At 34.7% G+C, this 22,552-nt stretch overlaps 1 protein-coding gene across 3 annotated transcripts in view; it reads right to left on the bottom strand.

Moving 5' to 3' along the window:
• Nucleotides 1–22,552, bottom strand: part of LOC145255676 (transmembrane protein 272-like) — a 386,301-nt gene that overhangs the window by 102,250 nt on the left and 261,499 nt on the right. The window contains exon 1 of one of the 3 annotated variants that reach the window (XM_080114243.1): nucleotides 5,738–5,855. The exons of the other annotated variants lie outside the window; for them this stretch is intronic. The gene's annotated coding sequence lies outside the window, so the exon portion shown is untranslated. Of the gene's footprint in view, nucleotides 1–5,737; nucleotides 5,856–22,552 lie in introns of those variants that run through there. 3 annotated transcript variants of the gene reach the window in all.

The raw sequence follows: 22,552 nt of genomic DNA, 5'->3' as shown, positions 1-22,552 counted from the left end.
TACTCGATTCTCAACCACCGTAACCGTCTTTTATATTATTCATGGTTTTTATCAGTCAAATATGAATATTTTAATGGAAGAGAACAATTTGATCAACATATATTTTAATAGAAATGGAAAATTTGTCGAACGTGATATATTTTAATGGAAATGAAAAATATGTCGAACATGATATATTCTAATGGAAATGAAACATATGTCAGATATTATATATTTTAATGGAAACGAAAAATATGTCGAACATGAGATATTTTAATGGAAATGAAACATATGTCAGATATGATATATTTTAATGGAAACGAAAAATATATCGAACATTATATATTATAATGGAAATGAAACATATGTCGACCATGATATATTTTAATGGAAATGAAAAATATGTTGAATATGATATATTTTAATGGAAATGAAAAATATGTCCGATGTGATATATTTTAATGGAAATGAAAAATATGTCGAACATGATATATTTTAATAGGAATAAAAATATGTCGATTATTTTATATTTTAATGGAAATGAAAAATATGTCGAATATGATATATTTTAATGAAAATTAAAAATATGTCAAATGTGATATATTTTAAGGGAAATAAAAAATATGTCGGAAATTATATATTTTAATGGAAATGAAAAAATGTTGAATTTGATATATTTTAATGAAAATTAAAGATATGTCAGATATGATATATTTTAATAGAAATGAAAAATATGTTGAACATGATATATTTTAATGGAAATAAAAAATATGTTGAATATGATATATTTTAATGGAAATGAAAAATATATCGAATATGTTATATTTTAATGGAAATGAAAAATATGTCAGATATGATATATTTTAATGGAAATGAAAAATATGTCAGATATGATATATTTTAATGGAGATGGAAAATATGTCAGATATGATATATTTTCAGGGAAATAAACATTTGTCGAATATGATATATTCTGATGGAAATGAAACATATGTCAGATATGATATATTTTAATGAAAATGAAAAATATATCGAACATAATATATTTTAATGGAAATGAAGCATATATCAGATATGATATATTTTAATGGCAATGAAATATACATCGAACATGATAAATTTTAATGGAAGTAAAAAATATGGCGAGCATAATGTATATATATATATATATATATGTATATATATATGTATGTATATATATATATATATATATATATATATATATAAAATCTAAGAATGCCCCGATTGAAATGATAACGGGGAATCTGATCAATAATTAGCTCTTTCATACGAAGTATGGCATAATCGGACGCATTCTGGGCACTAAGTTATCCTTCCATACAATCATTTTCTATCAGGTACCTTCTTTTATATAGGAGTAATTGCTATCCTCAATAGTTTTCGCTTTTCGACAATTCTTTGAGATTGAAGAGTGGAATTTCCGTTGTTCAAGTTTCCATCACTTAATATTATAGTATCTTTACATTTCAGAGTCGGGATGCTAGCTATGTGATACAACAACACACATTCTTTCTGTTTCTGGGGTTTTATAGAGGTACATTATTTGCCCGAGGCTTTTCTACAAAGGATGTTAAAAAAAGTGAATTAAAACAAGGTCTTTTTATTCTCATTTATTGTCTTTGCTTTTCGTCATTGCCATTTCATGACTGCCCGTATCGTCTAATGGTTGTTGATCGCTTTGTCTGCTTAACTTACACTAAGTAAAGAACACATTCGCTGAGATTTCTTTAAGATTTTTTAGAGAGAACATTACTCAGGTTAGGACAATTAATTTGAATCGGAATCAGGAATTGGAAAAGTCGGAAGATTTGAGGTATCGGAATCGGTATCGGGATCGGAGAAATGGATGCCTATTTTCTGATGCCAAAACGATTCTTTTAATTGTCTTTTTTCTTTTCTTTTGGTTTAATGCATAATCTTCTATATCTAATAATAATGATAAAATAATAACTATTCATTGATTTTAAATTACCAGTGAAGGTAAAATCGAGAGATCACTCTAGACAAGTGTAGTTTGACGTTTCGGAAACTATCTGCATATTTAACATGTGTTTTTATTTTACGAAAATCGGGGAAAATAACAATCTTATAGTTAAATAATTACAGATTTATGAAGAATCAGAATCGGAATCGGTAATTGTATCGGGATCGGGAATTTAGCACAGAATCGATAATTCCATCGGAATCGGGAAAAAATATTGGAATCGTCCCATCACTACTTATTAAGAAAAGGGAGAATTAATAACTAAATAACTAGTTACTTCTTAAGATTACATAAGAGATGCGTGACGCAGACGGAAAGATACATCGGTAACATTCACGGAATTTATTTGTTTTCTACATAATTTATCCGTGTCTCGTTCGCACAACTTCCCGGAGAGTGTCTTCCGTTTTCCTGCTTTCCGGCTGACTACAATATGGTTGTCTTCAAGTCTAACGTAAATAAGTTCTTGATGAGCCGTTCCATATAAGTTATCAAATTTAACAAATTTTCATTACTAATGATTACTATATTGTCCAATTTCTACTGTACACTTTTTAACCCTTATCCTTGAGTAGCCTCTTGGCCTTGATAATGTGTTGATGCCTATGTAAAAAAAAAGAAAAAAAAGTCCAATGTGAACAAGTTCTAATTGAACCGTCCCCCTAAGTAATCCAAGTTACAAAATTCCCACTGTTTACTATGCTAAAAATCACAATGACTAATGTATACCTATTAACCCTTATCCTCGAGTGGCCTCTGGGCCTTGATAAGCGGTAACACCCATGTAAAAAAAAAACTAACTAAAAATATTTGTTTCTCTCGCACGATAACGAGACGTCATTCCCATCGTTCGACTGACTTCTATTGCCTTTGCCTTGACCTTATTCCACTCGTCTCTTGATACGATTCTGTTTGCAAGGCCATCTTGGAATTTTATATCTTTTGTATTTATTTATTGTTAGAGTCTCGTCTGCCTTCTTAGATGCTGTTATCGTTAATTTCCGTAAATTTCCGTCTCATGGAAACATCTGATCTGCCACATCTACTCTTCTGTAGACGTCCAGTAATATAAGCCGAACTTTACATCCATTAATCTGTTTGACCAGCAAATTACACAGTAGAATGTTTTTATAGCGTTTGAACCACGCTTCGAAAATTGAATCGATAGCCGAGTTCATAATGGATAGATGCGATGGATCCGGCGATCGTCTCAGATGTTGATACAGAAAATGATTCTGTAAATAATTCCATTAGTTTCATATGTTATTGTAACAGATGACAAATATTAGATGACGGCATTATTTAGTTTCGATATCCTGTGATACTATCGACGACTACCAAATAAAAAACGAGAAAATTGTAACAAAAAAGATGAAAATGAGTTTATCAGTAGAACAAATGTATAGGAATTTGTTCAAGAAGGAACACAAAACAAAACTAAAATAGGATTGTTAATCAAAGTGTGCCAGTAACGGGAACTAAGGATCGCTCAATATAGTTTGGAGTTAGTTTTAGGAGTGGCAATGTGTTTAGTGACTGTTTAAGACGGCTAGGAACAGTTTACGGCAAATAGGGAGAGAATCAGATGTGTCATATGGGTGTGGTTCGGACACACAGCTCACAACTTATATCCATCTTTTGCTGAATTATATCTTTCTATTAAATCTTATTGTGACCGTAAGCTGATGCTTAAAGAAAAAGTCAATGATTAAAATTCCCTCAGATGCGAAGTGCATACAACCATTCGATCGACGTTATTTTTTTTCTGTATCACATTTACATCTGATCTACATGGCATCTTCGTTTTGTTTTCTTAAAATCTATCAAAATGAGTGCTCATTTATGTTTCGGAATTCCCTATTTTAGATGAATATGGGTAATTTGTATTATCCAGACTACTATTGTTATCTTTGCAGTTATGTTTTCAAAGTTTCAACACATGCGCATTTTCGAAATTGGGAATCTTTAGGTGGAATTCGAGAACGAATACGGAATTTCGAATTGAACCTCTAAATCTTATCTACGAGTTATGTTTTCATTCTCATGAGTGATATTGCAAAACAAAAAAACAAAAAAAAACCCCAAAAAACTTTCAGATTTTTAATATACTAAACATATCTATGGAACATAATCCTCTATCTGTATAAAATCCAAATACGTCCTAAAACGGAGTATCATTGCCACATCTGTAAATGAGCTGCTGGGAGCATTCTGTTCTGACATGACAGAGTTTAGAACCATTTTCGAAACCTAGTAGGTGGTGCTCTTCTTTTTATCCCTGCAAACTCTTTCCTACATAAAAGACGTTGCAAGTTTGTCTTTGTTCTACCGTTATTTTAATAGCAAGTGCTCGTCTGATCTTCAATTTATCATTTCCCTCTACCAAACTTTCACAAAAAGCACTTGTCTATATCTACAACCACTATCAAAAATTGCTCCCCTCTCTCTATGCCTAACTCTAAACGCAAATTCCACGAACTAAGCTTCTTTATTATAACTGCTCGCCTATGGAACTCTGTCCAGCTGGCCTGCTTTCCAAATGACTACAATGTGGTCGCATTCAAGTCCGATGTAAACAAATCATTGATGCCTCGCCCCTTAAATCATAAAATTCTACCTAATTTCCACCACTATCGACCACTAAACTGTTGTCTCATTGACCATCTTACAATCATTAACTCTTATCCTCAAGTGGCCTTCGAGCCTTGATAAAGTGGTAATCCCGTGTAAAAATTATTTTAAAAATACAACATATTTAATTGCAAAAAGAAAATCTTATTAATTAACTATTCGTTATTTTTTTTCTCTAACTCAATTAAGTTTTTCATTTTATTATTACACAGTACTGAATATGACCTTAAACTATATCCGATGGTGAGGCCCCAGCTTGCGGGCTTTAGGCAGTGTGGAGCCACCCTTTAATTGTCATTGCTCCCAAGTCCACTCTCACCCGGAATGGTAGTACCTGTTAGGGTCCCAACTATGGGTTAAATAGAAACCGACTTGAAAAAACAAACAAACAAACAAACAAACAAACAAAAAAAAAACAAAAACAAATATATTCTATTAAAAATTTTTTTCTTCAAAATCACGGGATTCGGCATTAAATATCCTGGAAAGGATTGATATGCCGTAAAACAAAAACAACCAACCAACCATTATTACACAATGTTCACGTGGATAGAGAAGTAGTATTTTGGGTTGAGAAATGTTTTATGAGTATTTTCGGATCAACTTACTTCTCAGAGTTGCGATCCAGGATCCAGGTAAAAACAACGTCCTTTTAAGCAAAAAAAGGGGGCTATTTATTTATATATGCTCTGTTGCTATATCTTAAACATTGAGCTTCTGATTTAAAAAGGATTTGGCGTGTATAAAGAATAGAAAATGTTCACAAAAGTGTCCATTTTCACAACTTCTCTCTCTCTCTTTCTCTTTCTCACACACACACACATAGTATTATTTTATGTACCTACATAAGTTTTGTGCATATTTTCAGTATAAATGGGCGTGTAAATAAATAAAAGAAAATCTGATTAGCTGACTAGTAACCCAGTACCACGGGGATAGATAAAAACATGAAGCAACATCAATTCCATTTAATAGCCTGACGAATCCTCACGAAGATGAAATGCGGAAAATTCTGTGTAGCTTAATTGCCATATATATACTTTCAGAATTTACTATATATATATATATATATATATATATATATATATATGGTTATTACTATAATAATTTTCAAATACCTACTGCTTCATCCTTTTGGGAAGCATCAGTGCAGGGTAACACGATTACTGCCAGTTGGAAGATTCAATCCTGACCACGAAGTCATCGCACCTCATTAGCAAAGAAGAAACCACACTGCCAATCGTAACCTGGAGAAAAACTGTTGAAATTTAACTTTAAAGTGTTCAACAATAAGGACCGAGTTCTTAAAGGAGCTGACGTAATTATTACTATAATAATTTTAAAAACCTACAGACACTAGTGTGTCACTCTTTCGGGAATCATCAGTGCAGGGTGACACGATTACTGCCGATCGGGAGAGAGAGAGAGAGTAAGAGAGAGAGAGAGAGAGAGAGAGAGCTAGTTTAAATTATCAGCATGGCACCATATATAAACTTTGTAGCGGCTTTTTGTGTACTTTTTAAGTTTTAGCTGGATACACAAACATACATATATACATACAGAGAACTACTCTGTATATAACAGACATAAACACACGGGCGTACGCAAAATCTGGCCAAAAAAATAATTGAGCGAATATACCTCACCTTTTCCCGACATTTTCATTACGAATTTAAACAACACCATAATGCATTTCGGTTCATTCGTTCACAAATCAGTTATTTTATTATTTTGTTAACTTATACATTACAAGCAGAAGTTTCTTAGCATCTCACTTATTAAAAAAAAAAAAAATAACGACGTCCACGCCAGTTTCAGTAAAGTTGATAAAAAAATAAAATAATGTGCCCATTTTATCCATCTTGTTGCCGATGATATATATTCCAAATGATCCGTTAATCAGGAGATTATCCCCCCACACACACAACGATATATATATATATATATATATATATATATACATATATATATATATATATATATATATATATATATATATATATATATATATATATCTGTATTCTTGTCTTTTTTGTCTGTTTACAATGACATAATGGATGACATCACATCATTGTATATATATAAATATTAATATTGATATGACATCATTTATGACGTCATATAAGCCGACATCATAGAAGATAACATCATAAAGATGATATATACAAGGAGACCAAAAATTTACTGGGCAACGCCGAGCTGCCTTCTGGTATATATATATATATATATATATATATATATATATATATATATATATATATATGTATATGTATATATATATATACTAGAAGGATGTATATATATACTAGAGAGAGAGAGAGAGAGAGAGAGAGAGAGAGAGAGAGAGAGAGAGAGAGAGAGAGAGAGAGAGAGAGAGAGAGCAATTGTTCAAACTGTTGGTAGATATTCAGTTAGTAAATTCCAGGATTTCAGTATCTTTTAACTACTAAGATTTTCAACCAGCTTACTAAGCTGATACTACAGAATGTTTGCTTGGGGATCTCCATCGGCAAAGTAATGCAATACTCTGTGCCGAAGAAGCTCTTTTCAGTGTCTTAACTGACGTGCAACCATTCTTCCAAGGTTTGTCAAATTTGTTTCCTGTGAGTTGGAAAAACTTAGAACACATGGTAAAACACTTTCCGTTGTCAATTGGAGATGAAAGAAGAGAAGACTGCAAATTTTGGACTTCTTCAAAGTATCCATTTCCAGCTGAAAGGTCAATTAGGTCTTCAAAGACATAATTATCATCGTTCGGAGCAATACAAACATCACTGCCATCATCATGCATATTCCCGAATATTCTAGGAGCTTCTAAGCATTTCACCATGATAAACCGTCATAAAATTCTTGATGAATCTAATGAATTTGATATGCCTTCTAAACTTTTGCGGTACTAATTATTGAGTTTTCTCTTCGCGTTGTTTGAAATTGTTATTTTTTATTTTTCCCACTGTTCTTATCTTGGTTTCAATTCATTTTCTAAGTTTATAAAAAGTTTCATTACCATTTGGAAGCTAGAAATGCAAAAACTAACAGTTTCAAATGTGTATTGTAAACTTTTGCGGGGCACTGTATATATATATATATATATATATATATATATATATATATATATATATATATATATATATATATATATAGCTGATTGGCTAACTAAAGACTCAATACAATGTGCGTATATAAAAACGCGAAACAACCACAACTCTTCGCATAAGCCTGATGAATTCTAGCGTGGATGAAACGCGGAATATTCTGTGTAGCTTAATTGCCACATATATTTTTATAACTTACTACCTAGCTCTATCTATGTATTGAGCACTGCTGAAGTAAATACTTAAAGTTCACTCATAAAATTATACTTTCGTATATTAATTTAAGGGTTAATTTTGAAATCGCTAAAAACATCCCCACACCTAACAAGCATAGCTATATTATTAAATTAATAAAAAAAACAGATGAGCTAATAAACTGAATGCGACGGTGAGCAAATTTCTTCCTTAAAAATTATTATTTTTGGCATGTAAATTTTCTTTGATTTTTATTTAGACCAAATTTTTTAAATAAAATTTGTTTATAAAACAGTATCTTTTCTTGGCATATAATGAATTGAATTATAATCATTCAGCTGTTTGTATTGTCTATGCCTATTACGACATTTGTTCAAATTATTTTAAATGTTTCTTTTTTATTTTCATAATATTTTTATTATAATAATGTTTTCTCAATGTTTTAATTTTATTTTTTTGATAATTTTTCTTTGTACTTTTATCATTTTTTTTTTGTTTTTTTGATAAAATTGATTATTTTTTCTTTTATTTTCTTTTTGTTTTTCAGATAATATTTTCTATTTGCTTCTTTCTTTTTCTTTTTAAGTTTTTCTTGAAAATGAAAATCGTCAATATTAATTTTCTTCACATCATTATTGCCAGTATTCATCTTACATTAAATAATTGGAGAAATTCGCTTACTTTTTGGTAAAAGCAAAACGACTGATTTTTACAACAATAAAATTGAATACTTATCTTTCAATTGTTTCGTTTTTAGGAGTGTTTCATAAAAAAGCAAGAAGCCATCACCACACACCACCACTAAGAAAAAGTTAACAAATCGAAGAAGCAATATATCAATAAGACTTAAGAAATCAATGGCAGATTGACAACAGCAGCAGATAACTTCCTTAAAAATGAACACATAAGCAAAAAAGAATCCTATGGTTTTAAAACCCTAAAAAATGCAAAAGCAAAAGCAATAGACCTTTTAAACGTAATTAAAAACTTAGAATTTCACAATCAACCTAACAATTTTCAACGGAAACTGCACAAAATCGTTAGAAACATAAACAACTACGATAAAATCTTTGTAAAAGCAGATAAATTTAGAAACTTCTATAAAATAGATAAACAAGAATATAACAAACTAATCATAGAAAACTTACAAAAAAATACAAAAAACTAGATACAAACGAATGCGACTTCATAGATATAATAAATACTGAAATTAAACAACTCAACGATAAATTAAAAATTAGCGATAGAGTTGGCAAATTGAAACCTAGAGGAGCATACATTTTGCTCAAAGACCATAAATGTGACTTCAATAATAACCCCAGCACTCGTTTGATAAACCCAACTAAAAAAGAAATAGGTAGAATTAGCAAAGCAATACTTTCTAAAGTAAACAAACAGATCAAACAAGACAGAATTAAACCAGTGGGCAAATACTGCCGAAGCAATCACCTGGTTTAAAAATATAGAAAACAAAAATAAACGTACGTTTATACAGTTTGACATCATAGACTTCTATCCCTCGATATCCGAAGACCTTTTCAACATTGCCTTGGAGTTTGTCGATGCATACACTGATATATCCTCGGAAGAAATCCACATTATTAAAAATGTAGAAAATCAGTTCTAGTTAATAACAATAACCAATGGATAAAAAACTAAAATGACAAATTCTTTTGATTTAGCGATGGGTGCCAGGGATTCTGCAGAGGCATCAGATCTTATGGGATTATTCATTCTATATACCCTCAAAAGCATATTTGATACTACGGATATCGGCCTATATAGAAATGATGGACTAGCTATAATAAAAGACTTCAAAAAAGTCAAGGGGGATAACTATATATATATATATATATATATATATATATATATATATATAAAATAACATATTAAAAAAAATAACTGCACCTACGTTTAAAATAGGTCAGACCACTAAATATCTACGCTTTCCGTTAAAAAGCCCACACAAAATGGAGGGTTGATCCCAAGGTCAACTGGGCTTTTGTCCTATAAGTGCCTGTCCATTGGCTGATTAGGAGGGCCGCTGTGGAAACTAGGAAGCTTATTGGCTAACTAAAAACTCAATAGAATGTGCGTATGTAAAAACGCAAGACAACCACAACTCTTCGCATAATCCTGACGAATCCTAGCGTGGATGAAACGCGGAATATTTTGTGTAGCTTAATTGCCATATATATTTTTATAACTTACTATATATATAAATATATATATATATATATAAGAGAGAGAGAGAGAAAGAGAGAGAGAGAGAGAGAGAGAGAGAAGCAATATATATATTCTTTGTAAGGTTCGTAGGAAGGGACCCCAGCAAAATGTTCGATTATAAGAAAATATCAAAACAAATATTTATTTATACTTAAACTTTTATGTTAACGGAGACACTTTCAGTCTTTCTGTGTTGTAGTCTGTGTACTTGTGCTTTATTCAATTGAAAACTACATGCTAAACAGATTTCAATCTTATTGCCTTCATTCCCATCCACCTGTTTTACATTTAGAACTTGATTTTGAAACCACTAAATATTACGAAACAGAGAACGGACACAAAATCAACAAAAACCTAACGCTAAAGTTAGTCTTTGCATAGAAGAGGAAAAATTCTCTAGTTCACTAATTTATTGGAAAACCCTTGTCAGAAGGGTGGGAGTTAACGTTGAAGGCCCGAACAAAAGCGAAAAATTCATCTTTTTTTTTGACATACTTAAAATAAATTTAAATGCCATTTTTATGTCATGATGATGATTTATTGTTTTTAAGTTACCAGTAAATGTAAAATCCAAATTTTACTTTGACTTAAAAACAATAAATGTACAGTATTTCATCATCAGTGAATGCAATGGAAAATTAAGTTTAATATTGTTGTTGAATCGTTTTTGGAAACGGATTTTTCTGATTCCGATACCGATTCCGACACCGGAAAAACTTTCGATTTTTCCTATTCAGATTAATCGTCCACACACACACACACACACACACACACACACACACACACACACACACACACACACACACACACACACACACACACACACACAGAGAGAGAGAGAGAGAGAGAGAGAGAGAGAGAGAGAGAGAGAGATAAACATATTTACATGGTCGCGACACTAAACGTACTAATGTTTCCGACAAATGGTCGGTTAAAATCAGAAGTATGCATATATATATATATATATATATATATATATATATATATATATATATAAAGAGATACATAAATGCGTATATATGCATGCATATATACATATATACATATATATAAATATATATATAAATGTATATATATGTATATGCATATATACATATATATACATTCATAATATACATACATACATAAATATAAGTATACACACACACATATATATATATGCATATATATACACATGCATATATATATATGTATATATATATAAAGAGATACATAAATGCGTATATATACATGCATATATACATATATACATATATATAAATATATATATAAATGTATATATATGTATATGCATATATACATATATATACATTCATAATATACATACATGCATAAATATAAGTATACACACACACACACATATATATATATGCATATAAATGTTTGTATTAGGTAGATTGCATTAGAGAGAGATAGAGACAGCGACAAATTCAGATAGAGTCAATATTCGAGATAGCTATAATGTCTGTCGGAAGTAGTAATTCGCATTTTCCGTTTGGAGATCTCTGTGTAACTAAGCAAGAATCTCTCCGGACGAACACAATTCCTGGAGCTAATATGAGAAATTTTACATTATGCAAAGAGCAAACATTGGCAACGACCACCCCCTCCCAGAATAAAATGGAACAAGAAAAATCGACACGAATAAAAATAAAAGAAAACTGTTAAAATTCTCAGCCAATATTGAAAGAGACGCATAATTCAACATTGTTGCCATCAACGACTAATTAGCGGGTTGCTTCTTGTCACGTGACTATGTGATGCAATGGTGGCCAAATACGATTGCCTTGTGATCCAGAGTCAATATTTTGCGAAAGAAAACCTCCATCTATTTACCTGCATTCAGCTAGGTAAAGATCAATCCGTAATGTTGTGACACTTTGGCTGTGATCATAGTGTAGTATCTGTGTTAACTGTGGCAAGCAGGGCCAAAGGTCAAAACATTATTATTATTATTAATTGATTCGAGCGACAGCGAGTCGCTGGATCAATTATTATGATTAGAAAAATAAACAATTAGATTGGGGAAAAATGATTGACAGCAAATAATAATAATATCGCTACAAAGGAATGTGAAAACAGAAAATAGATGTAAATATGATTTGGTTTGCAGAAACAAATAGCTAGATTGAGGTTACATCCGTTGTTGGTCTGAGATATGTAATGAGATGTAGATTTGGGACGATTCTAGTCAGTCGCTAGATTGATATCAGAGAGAACGTACGACTCAAAGAGGGAGTTGGTCTCTCCATGACGCAGGGAGTGGCGTTTTCTCAGGCAGCTAAGATGTAAAGACAACGTAATCTTTGAAGATGTCAGCTGAAATCATGAAAATAAATAGTAATTGTCTGTATTTTTGAGATGAGGTGTTTTCATTTATTGAGATTGTTGGACTGACTTCCTCATCTTGGTTGTTATAGTCACAAAGTTTCGGCTGTTTTGCCCTCCGGTCTTCATCAGGTGTTTTCTATCGAACTGGGGAACCGTTTGTTAGGAGTCTCGAACCCAACCCTTTATTATTATTACGGGGGTACCGTGTTCGGACTCCAGCTAGGCTCTGGGACATAGTTGCTGATTCTCTGTTTTGAATGTTACTTTTCACTGCCTTCGTTCAGGATTGAACTCAGCACCTTTGGGTAACTGTAAACTTTGATACAACGTCTAGGACCACTCGGCCAAGAGCCTAGCTGGAGTCCGAACACGGTACCCCCGTAATAATAATAAAGGGTTGGGTTCGAGACTCCTAACAAACGGTTCCCCAGTTCGATACAAAACACCTTATGAAGGTCGGAAGGCAAAACGGCCGAAACGTTGTGACTATGACAACCAAGATGAGGAAGTCAGTTCAACAATCTCAATAAATGAAAATAAATGTTCGTATATAATTCAGGTCTGTCAAAAAGAACTGTTTGCCTAAAACTGTTTCGATACGTCCACGTCAATTGTTTCCTGTTAGAACTGTTGCATAAATGTTAAAATATACACACTAGACGATTAACTAAATTATATAACGTATATACATACACACATTTACACGTACATGAATATAAAAATAAAATATAAAACCCCACTATTCAACATGTATGTTGTTATGGAGCATATTCACATACACATACAATGTAACACACGTATATACTTTCAAATCGATGGCTCCGTTCAGTCTCAAGAGATAATTGATACCCCTGTAAGGGTAGCTGCATGTGTAATTGCGAGGTAAGGTTTGCGCAATCTCCAACCATACCTCTTCTGGGTCCAGTACCAAATAGACGTCCAAGTCTGCCTGGCAACAATGCCGAGATAAACGAAGAGCGTATACAACACCTTGAATTTCAAAATGGTGACCCATTTTTGTACCGACAAGGCTCAACTTCCTGTGCGACATAATCACGTTGACACACTGGTTTCCGTCAGATCGCCGAAAGTAAAGAATGGGTATTTTCAAAATATTCTTTTCTGTTTTACGGCAAATCAACAATTTCAACGGTTTAAATTCACTTGCCTATCCACGATGGCCGAGTGGGACACAAGGTTAGGTTTTAATGCGGAGAAAATCCAATTCCACAAAAAGAAGCATTCTAGATCGAGGCGAAAAAATTCGCCTTAGATTCTTCCCTTTCTTGTTAGAGGACAAAAAAAATATAAAGTGTAGTATAAGAATAGTTAATACACTTTACTCCTAGCCAAACGGATTAGACATGATTCTATTTTATTCTGAAAACAAAATGCGTATTCTGATATTGATCGTTGCTAAAACATTCCGAAAAAATTCGAACTAGTAGCAATATCAGAGATAGAGCAATGTTTACAGAAAAAAGGTTTAATTTTAAAATTATTTCCGTTTGAAAAAAATACGGTTGTAATACCACGTACTGACTTCTCGACAACCGCTGACTCTAACGCTGTTTCCGTGGTCTTCTTCGTCTTTTCTTTTATCTCTTCTGCCGTGTCGTCCTCTCACACTGGCGGTTGCCGAGGATTGCGCACGTGTATACAAGTAAAAGATGTATAATATAAAGAAAATACACATAAAGTACGTTTATAAGCCAAATTACAACGTGGTATTATGAAAAGAAACATTTATTTGTTTAAAATTAATATTTCGTCTTCTCACACTGGCGGCTGCCGAGGGATGCGCACAGATATACAAGTATAAAAAAATGTAATATAAGAAAATATGTATAAAATAAACCAAATTATAACGTAGTATTATGAAAAGAAACATTTGTTTGTTTAAAATTAATATTTCGGTAATAGACTCCATCCTCAGAAATTTATACACGTGTTTTTTCCTCGCTATGATGTTATATTGAAGAAAAAAAAAAACAGTTAGTAAAGAATCTGCACGTTGTTCGTCTGTGCTAGTTTTTAGAATGCCGGAAAAAAAACCGCTTGGAGCGCAGGGTATAAAAATCACAATTGTTTTTTTTTATTTCAAAATTTAAACAATGCTTCTATTACGAAAAACATAATCTGACTTTCATATCACGTGAGCCAAGCGGACAACACACGAGTTTTTTTACTCACTGTTATTTCTTTAATTTTACATCATAACGAAGAGTAAAAAGAAAAAGCAACAAAAAAAAAAGAAGAAAAATGTATAAAAATCTGAGGATGGAGTCTATCTCTGAAATATTAATTTTAAACAAATAAATGTTTATTTTCATAAAATTGCCTTGTAATTTGGCTTATAATCGTATTTGATACGTATTTAGTTTTAAAATTCAAACAACGCTTCTATCACGGAAAACACAACTATACATATAACAATCCTCCCCATAAAATTCCGACACATTCTGTACATATCAATTGCCCCCTGGGTGCGTGTCTATGAAACCATCGACCTTCTGAATAGTAACGCCTGCCGCTTAGTTGTCTGTCACAGTCGTGTACGTCAGTTGGTGGATCAATTAAGTTCCTCATCTCGACCTCCTAAAGATCTCTCGATTTGGTTCAAGCTACGATCCGCTTTTGACTGTGTCAAACTCGAACTGTAACTGTCGTCAACCGTCGTAAACCCAAAACTACTCGCGAACTGTTCCCGAATGTCGTTATCTGTCGCAGAACCCACCACCATACATAAAGCCGCCCGTAAAACAACTATAAATAGATATCCGATCCTTTTCCTCCCGTTCACAGCCCCAGCTCGATTAACAATCCATTCCAGATTTTTGTGCGTGCGTGAACAACTTCATCTTCACTTTTCTGCCGATAAACTTATTTCCACTTTTTTTTTTGTTATATTTTATTCCTTTATTTAAAAAAAAACCCTAAATCTTTAGAAGGAGGAACAATGATAGTATCACGCCGTTTTTAACACAAATTAAACGTAGAAATTACTGTATTTATCCATCCATCTGTACACCTCGTTAAGCTTCACAATGTAATTGCGGATAGAACACCGTACGCGACGATTGTTCTGTTGCGTCATTATTTTATTGTGATTTTCGCGCGTTTACTTGCTAAAAACACCTTTACGACTGGAGTTTTTGGAATGACGTGTCTATTACTGCAAGGATAATGTAGTACGAAAGGGTGTTCCGAAATTAATGACTCCTATTTTTTTTTGGCTCGATCTTATCAAAGAAGGTTGCGAATTTATCTCATGATGACTGAACTTATGCATTTATGGTCTGAAAGTTTCATTTCTCTGTTGCAGATATTGACGGTGTGAAACTCTAAAAAAGCAACCCCTTTCATGGGCATACGCCAGAAGCAGAGATGCGCCATTGAATTCTTGGTAAAAGGGCATTGAGAATGGTGGTGACTATGTAGAAAAATAAAATTATCTGAAGCATTAAAGGTCTTTTTTTTTAATGGTACCATTACCGTTTCTGTAGCTCGTCAACAAATAATTTGTCAGAAGTCAGAGATGGCTTTGTGGCCGGGTTCGAATCCCCCGACCGTCAGCAGTCGTGTCATCCTGCACTGATGATTCCCGAAAGAATGAAACACTAGTGTCTGTAGGTATTACAAAAATATTATAGTAATAATAATAATATCAGCCCCTTTAAGAACTCGGTTCTTATTGTTGAGAACGTTAAAGTTGAAATGAAAGTAGGCCACTTAAGCTCGCATGATGTAATAATCATTAAATTATTCTGGACGGATGTTACGACATTTAAAAAAATGTTTAAATTTCAATATTTTTCGCAGTTGAGGTTGGCCGTGTGTTTGTTCCTGACTAATGGAGTCAGAGGTAGCTCCACAGCCGGGTTCGAATCTCCCGACCGGCAGTAATCGTATAGCCCTTTTTTTTTTTTTTTTTTACACAGTGATCACCACTTATCAAGGCCCGGAAGCCACTCAGGGATAAGGATTATTGCAAGTACATTACGTTAGTGAGGAGATTTGCTAAAGTGTTTACTTAAGGGGGCGGTTCATTAGGAATTTGTTAACATTGGACTTGAAGACATCCAAGTTGTAGTCCAGAGGGAAGCAGGCAGACGGAACAGAGTTCCACAGGCGTGCAGTTCTAAGAAAGAAGCTTTGTTCATGGAATCCGCGGTTTGATTTAGGCACAGATATAGAGTGGGGGAAATTTTTCACAGTGGATTCAGCTAGACGGGTGTTTTTCGTGAAAGATTGGCATGGGGGGGGACCAGAGATTGGAGTTCAGACGAGCATCTGCCATGAAAATAACGATGAAACAAGCATAGGCTCGCAACGTCTCTTCTGTGGGAGAGAGGTTGCAGGGTAGAGAAAAGGGCATCCCCACTAAGCCACAAAGTCTATTTTGTACTCTGTCAAGGTAGGATAGGCTGTTTTTAGCAGCTCCTGCCCAGATATGGCAACAGTATTCCATCCTTGGACGTACTTGGCTTTTATATAGATAGAGAATTGCATCAGTAGTGAGATATCTTCTGGAGCGGTAGAACGATCCCACCATCTTTCCAGCGACCTTGGCAACAGACTTGATGTACGTGTTCCATTTCAGATCAGGAGTAAAGGTCAAACCCAGAAGCTTGTCAAAACACGGGGCCTCACGCAGACGAGAGCCATCCATCACAATTGATACCAGCTGGGGATCAGAACGTTAAATATGTAAGGATAGGAGTTTGGTTTTGGATGCATTAAAGGTAACCAGCCACATCTTCCCCCACTGAACCACGCGCTCGAGATCAGAGGAGAGAGAATCAGAGAGAACTTTGTCATTTACAGCCTTTGATGTGTTGCCGTAGATGGTCGTGTCATCAGCATAGATGTCAACGAATGATTTAAGTACGTATTTAGGGAGGTCATTGATGTAGATCAGGAAAAGAGTTGGGCCCAGGATTGACCCCTGAGGGACTCCAGCATTTATATTGCAGGCCTCCGATTTTTGTCCATCTACCACTACTCTTATGAGCCTATCGGAGAGAAATGATTTAATGATTGAGAAAACATTTCCAGTTATACCATAGCTGGAAATCTTGTGAAGTAGACCCTAATGCCATACCTTGTCGAAGGCCTTTGATATGTCAAGAGCAATTGCCATAGAAAGGAAGCCTTTGTCAAGAGATTCACTAATCCTGTGGGATATAACTGTCAGCACATCTGCGGTAGATCTTGCAAAGCGGAAACCATATTGTGTGTCACTAAGAAGGTTATTCCTGCTGAGGTGGTTGACTATTTCTCTATTTAATATGGATTCCAGCAACTTACTCATAACACACAGGAGACTTATAGGTCTGTATTGAGAGGGAGATGACTTATCACCCGAATTCTTAAATACAGGCCAAACTGATGAGGTCTTCCAGGGAGTCGGAAAGCACTTCTCCTTAAGGCAGCGCTTAAATAGTTTCGTAAGTATGGGAGCAAGTTCTGGTTGAAGCTTTTTTAACACTATAATTGGGATGCCATCAGGGCCAGTTGTTTTACTGGAATTTAGGTTCTTTATTAGCTTGGCGACCTCATGCACGGATATTTGTATGTTACCTAGCTTGTTCTGTATTATAGGAGGAAATATGGGGAGCTGATGGCCTTCGTCGCATAGGGTAGAATTAGCTGCAAAGTTCTTTGCAAATAGTTTGGCCTTGTCTGACGCTGACGAGATGACCTCTAATCCATTGATAATGGTTGGGATAGAACGCACACTTCTGTTCAGGATCCTATTTGTTATTTGTCAAAACTGGTGGGATCCAAGCCGTTGATCAGCTACCTTGGATTTAACAGACTGGGCATATAGCTCTCTTGCATTTTTTATTACTCTTTTACAGTGGTTGCTGGCAGACCTGAAAGCAGCTTTAGTCTCAGTGCATCTATTACGTTGGTAGCTATGGAAAAAGTTATTTCTGTACGCGATAACAGCAGCACATTCTGGGGAGAACCATGGCTGGCTGTTAGGTTTTTGTTGGAATTTTTTTTAGATGTTATGAATTGGTCTATGCCTACAATTAACCATTCGGGCAGATCTGATACTATAGAGGACACTTCCTTTTTAAACATGGAGTGCAGAGGTAAATCAGATATGAATGTACGGAAGCTATGCCAATCAGCCATAGAGTATCGGTATACAGTACGGTGGAGGGGTACGTCTGGGGGCTTCTTACATTTCGTTTTTATCTTAACTGATACGACGGAGTGGTCGGAGGATCCTAGAGGAGAATGAACGGAACATGAACATAGCTCAGGGGAAGTTGAGAGAAAAAGGTCTAATAGGCTTGCATATTGACCGGGTGTATCGGGCACACGGGTGGATTCGCGAACAATCATAGTGAGGTCATAAGCAATGGAAAAATCATGACAAAACCTTCCCTCATCATCTGTCTTATTTGAATGGGTCAGCCATTCCACGTTATAGACGTTGAAGTCACTACATATGTGGATGTTAGCCGAGGGATGTGAAGACAGTATGTGGTCTATTTTCTCAGATATGCTCTTAAAGATAGTAACTCCGCTGTTGTGGGGGCTATAGAGGGCAAATATAAATGCAGTGGTGTTAGCAAGTGCAACCCTGAAGCACATATAGGGTAAATTAGGATCTTATCTAGAGATATCCCTGCCACACGGGAAGCCATCCTTAATGTAGGCACATATTCCATGCCAATGGCCATCTTGGGGGTCAGATTTAGCTGTTAAATTTTAGTATCCGTTAATTATGAACTCATCTAGGGAATTGGTCAGCCCTATTCCAGTTTCACTTAGAAATAATATGTCCGGTTTCGTCTCCTGTAATTGGGGTTCAACCTCTGGAAGGTTGGAACGTAGACCCCTGATGTTGGAGAAGGATACCTGGTAGTAGGGGTCTACGTTGGAAGATGGGGTTCTAGGTTTAATCGAGTTTTTATTCTGGAGATATTTCATGTTGAGGTTTTGGGATTTGTGGAAGAGGTCTCTTTTGCACTGATGATTCCCAAAAGGATGAAATACTAGTGTCTGTATGTATAAAAAAAAATAATGATATATATATATATATCATTATTTTTGATATATATATAAAAGAGAGAGAGAGAGAAAGAGAGAGAGAGAGAGAGAGAGAGAAGCAAGCAAGCATTGACACGTTTCTAAGCAATATATGCATATATCTACTTCGCATATATACCACTCAAGAGATTGTTTGTTAACAAGCTATTTGTGCTTCTTTCAGACATCTATTTTCAACATCCTTGCATCTTGTTATTTAAAAACAATGTTTCATGACTTCAGGTAAAACATTAGCAAGTTCCCAAAACAACAACCGAAAATACAAACAACAAAAATAAAAACTTTTTTTAATTAAATTCTAATTTTGCCTTCGGTTTGCTGCTTTCCTTACTGACGTTCCATTACAAGGGATCGAACAGCGATTTCGCGGACGAATATCCCATGATTATTCTTTGTTTACATGTAAATACCAAGTCAAAACATATTTTGGAAATGTTTGTAAAAACAGGAGGTACGTATTAGGACAATGGATACGGAGCCAAATTATGGGATGGACTATATGGAATTCAAATCTCAACCCTGCTTATTTACCGGGTGTATCGGGCACACGGGTGGATTCGCGAACAATCTGAGTGAGGTCATAAGCAATGGAAAAATCATGACAAAGCCTTCCCTCATCATCTGTCTTATTTGAATATGTGTTTCTTTGATATAGTTCTTTTTTTTTTCGTTTACGTATACATTAAATACAAACTGCATTACTATCTTCATCATCATAAGAATGGCTAAATATATATATATATATTTTTTTGTACAAAAGAGTCATCACTGTTGAAGGCCCGAAAGCCACCCGACGATAAAAATTAATGCATGTAAGGTGGTAGTGTAGTTATCGTTATTGCTGTAATGATGTAGAATTTGATTATTTAAGGGACGGCTCAACAAGAACTTGTTGACATTTGACTTGAAGACTACTATATTATAGTCGGCCAGGAGGCACGCCAGCGGAACAGTGTTCATATACGGAAAGTTCTAGGAGAGAAGCTTTGTTCACGGAATCTGCGTTTACATTTAAGGAGAGATAGAGAGTGGGGTAAATTGTATATAGTGGTTGTTGCTAGTCGAGTGTATTTTTTGTATAAAAAGGAAAGTTAACTGACAAATTCTTACTAGAACAAATATTCGATTTTGGCAGTTTTGAAGAAAAAACTACAAATTTAATACGTTGCTGAAAATGCAAAAGAAAAATAGAGCCCCCACCCGCCCCAGAAAATCAACAAAAAAGAAAAGATACAGATCAGTATAAAAATTTGATATTCTATGATAACTTGGAAATGTTGAACTTACCGAGAGTGGGCTGGAGGTGAAGTAAAGGAACTCCTCTATCTATGGACGATGCTAGATCATTTTTCTGTTACCCGAAACCGCGTGCCCGGATTTGGCATGTTATCTAAACACTCTCAAGTCTCATCAAATCTCGCGGAACGAGAAGTCGGCAGGTTTTCTTCGGGTTTTCAGAGAGTAGACACGCGTGTTAAAATTCGTTTACGTTACCAGTTTGTTACCGTTACAAGAAAAGATTGCTTGTAACTAGGGCTGTGACAACAGCATATTCTTTACATTGTTTTGACTTTGAATCCGTTAATATCTTTTATATGTTTTTATACATACTGATGTGGTTCTCGGTTGTCTTCCCGCACTTTTTAGTTAGTAAAGAAGCTGAGAACATAATTTTTCTTTCCCCAATTAATCATGTTAATATGTTATAATTAGGGCTGTGGCAACAGAATATTGTTTTCATCCTTTTGACTCTCGAGTATATATCCGACACAGACACAATTAATCAACCGAGAGCCACATCCGTCTATATAAAAACATATAAGATATTAACGGATATATACTCAAGAGTCAAAACAATGAAAAGAATATGCTGCTGTCACATCCCTACTTGTAAGCAACGACACCATTTTACGGCAAGCTTTAAATGTCTCTTCTTCCCCCTCGCCTTACTCGTCGGTAAGATAATTCCGACAACTCACAATAAAAAAAAATAAATAAAATACACTAGTGGGGGTGCCCGGCGTTGCCCGGGTGTTTAGAGGTGTAAAAAAAAGTCTTGGTACGTAGGTAAGCTCGAACCCGAAGCCTTGAGGAGAAGGCGAAAAAAATAAGCCTGACATCTTACCACGACGGTAAGAAGGCCGAAATGTGTGAATGGTTGAAATTAAACGATTAAAAACTTAAGTGACAGGTGCGCAAATTTAATGAGGTCAAGCATCACGTGATAGGGGGAATGAAATCCAGCACTTAACTTTGGCTGCGAGACAGTTTTTTTTGGTTTAGTTTTGTTTCCCTAATATGTTGAGGGGGGGGGAACCAGCTCCCCATAAAAAGGGGAATGTCCAAATGAATAGCAATTATCTGATATGTCGGGTTTCACCGCATTGATAAAAGCTGATCGCTTTCTAGACGTCCCCGGCGGGAAAGCCGAGGAGGTGCCTTCCCTCCATTATTTTCACTTTATTTGTACTAAAAAGCCGAACAAACATAGGACAGAACAGAATACGGCAAATTTTAGAAAAGTCGGTCAAAATAAATCTAGACACGACGTCCCTTCGCAAATCGTAGATATTATGATCTAGGGGGTATATACAAAGTTCTAAGACATAGTAACCTCCCGGAGAAAAAAGCCTTTGCAGGACATACAAAAATGCGCGCGCCGCTTTTGCTAATTATATATATATATATAGATTACTGGTTCAGTTCTTTTTACCTTGGTCAGATAGTAAACTGGAGTAAACGACACCATCAACATCTTCCAAACGTCACTTTTTTTAGCTTTTTTAGCAGACAACATGCGAACAAATAGAGCGACAGAATTGACCCCGAGCAAAGCGATCCATAATATAGGCCTGCTACGCATGCGCATCTATTTTTTGACTTGTTACATTTTACAACTCTAAAATCAAGCTTCTTCCTTTAAAGCATAATAGCTCGAATCCTCACTTCTTCAATATTCGAATTCCTAAGTAAGGTTCTGCACATTCTGACGATTGTTTCCGGGTGTCTTGTCCAACTG

This window comes from Euprymna scolopes, chromosome 31, assembly GCF_053919585.1.
Source record: "Euprymna scolopes isolate OS-2025 chromosome 31, ASM5391958v1, whole genome shotgun sequence".
Taxonomy (NCBI): Eukaryota; Metazoa; Mollusca; class Cephalopoda; order Sepiida; family Sepiolidae; genus Euprymna; species Euprymna scolopes.
Note: the sequence above shows the minus strand (reverse complement) of the source record. Positions and strands in the feature narration are given on the sequence as shown.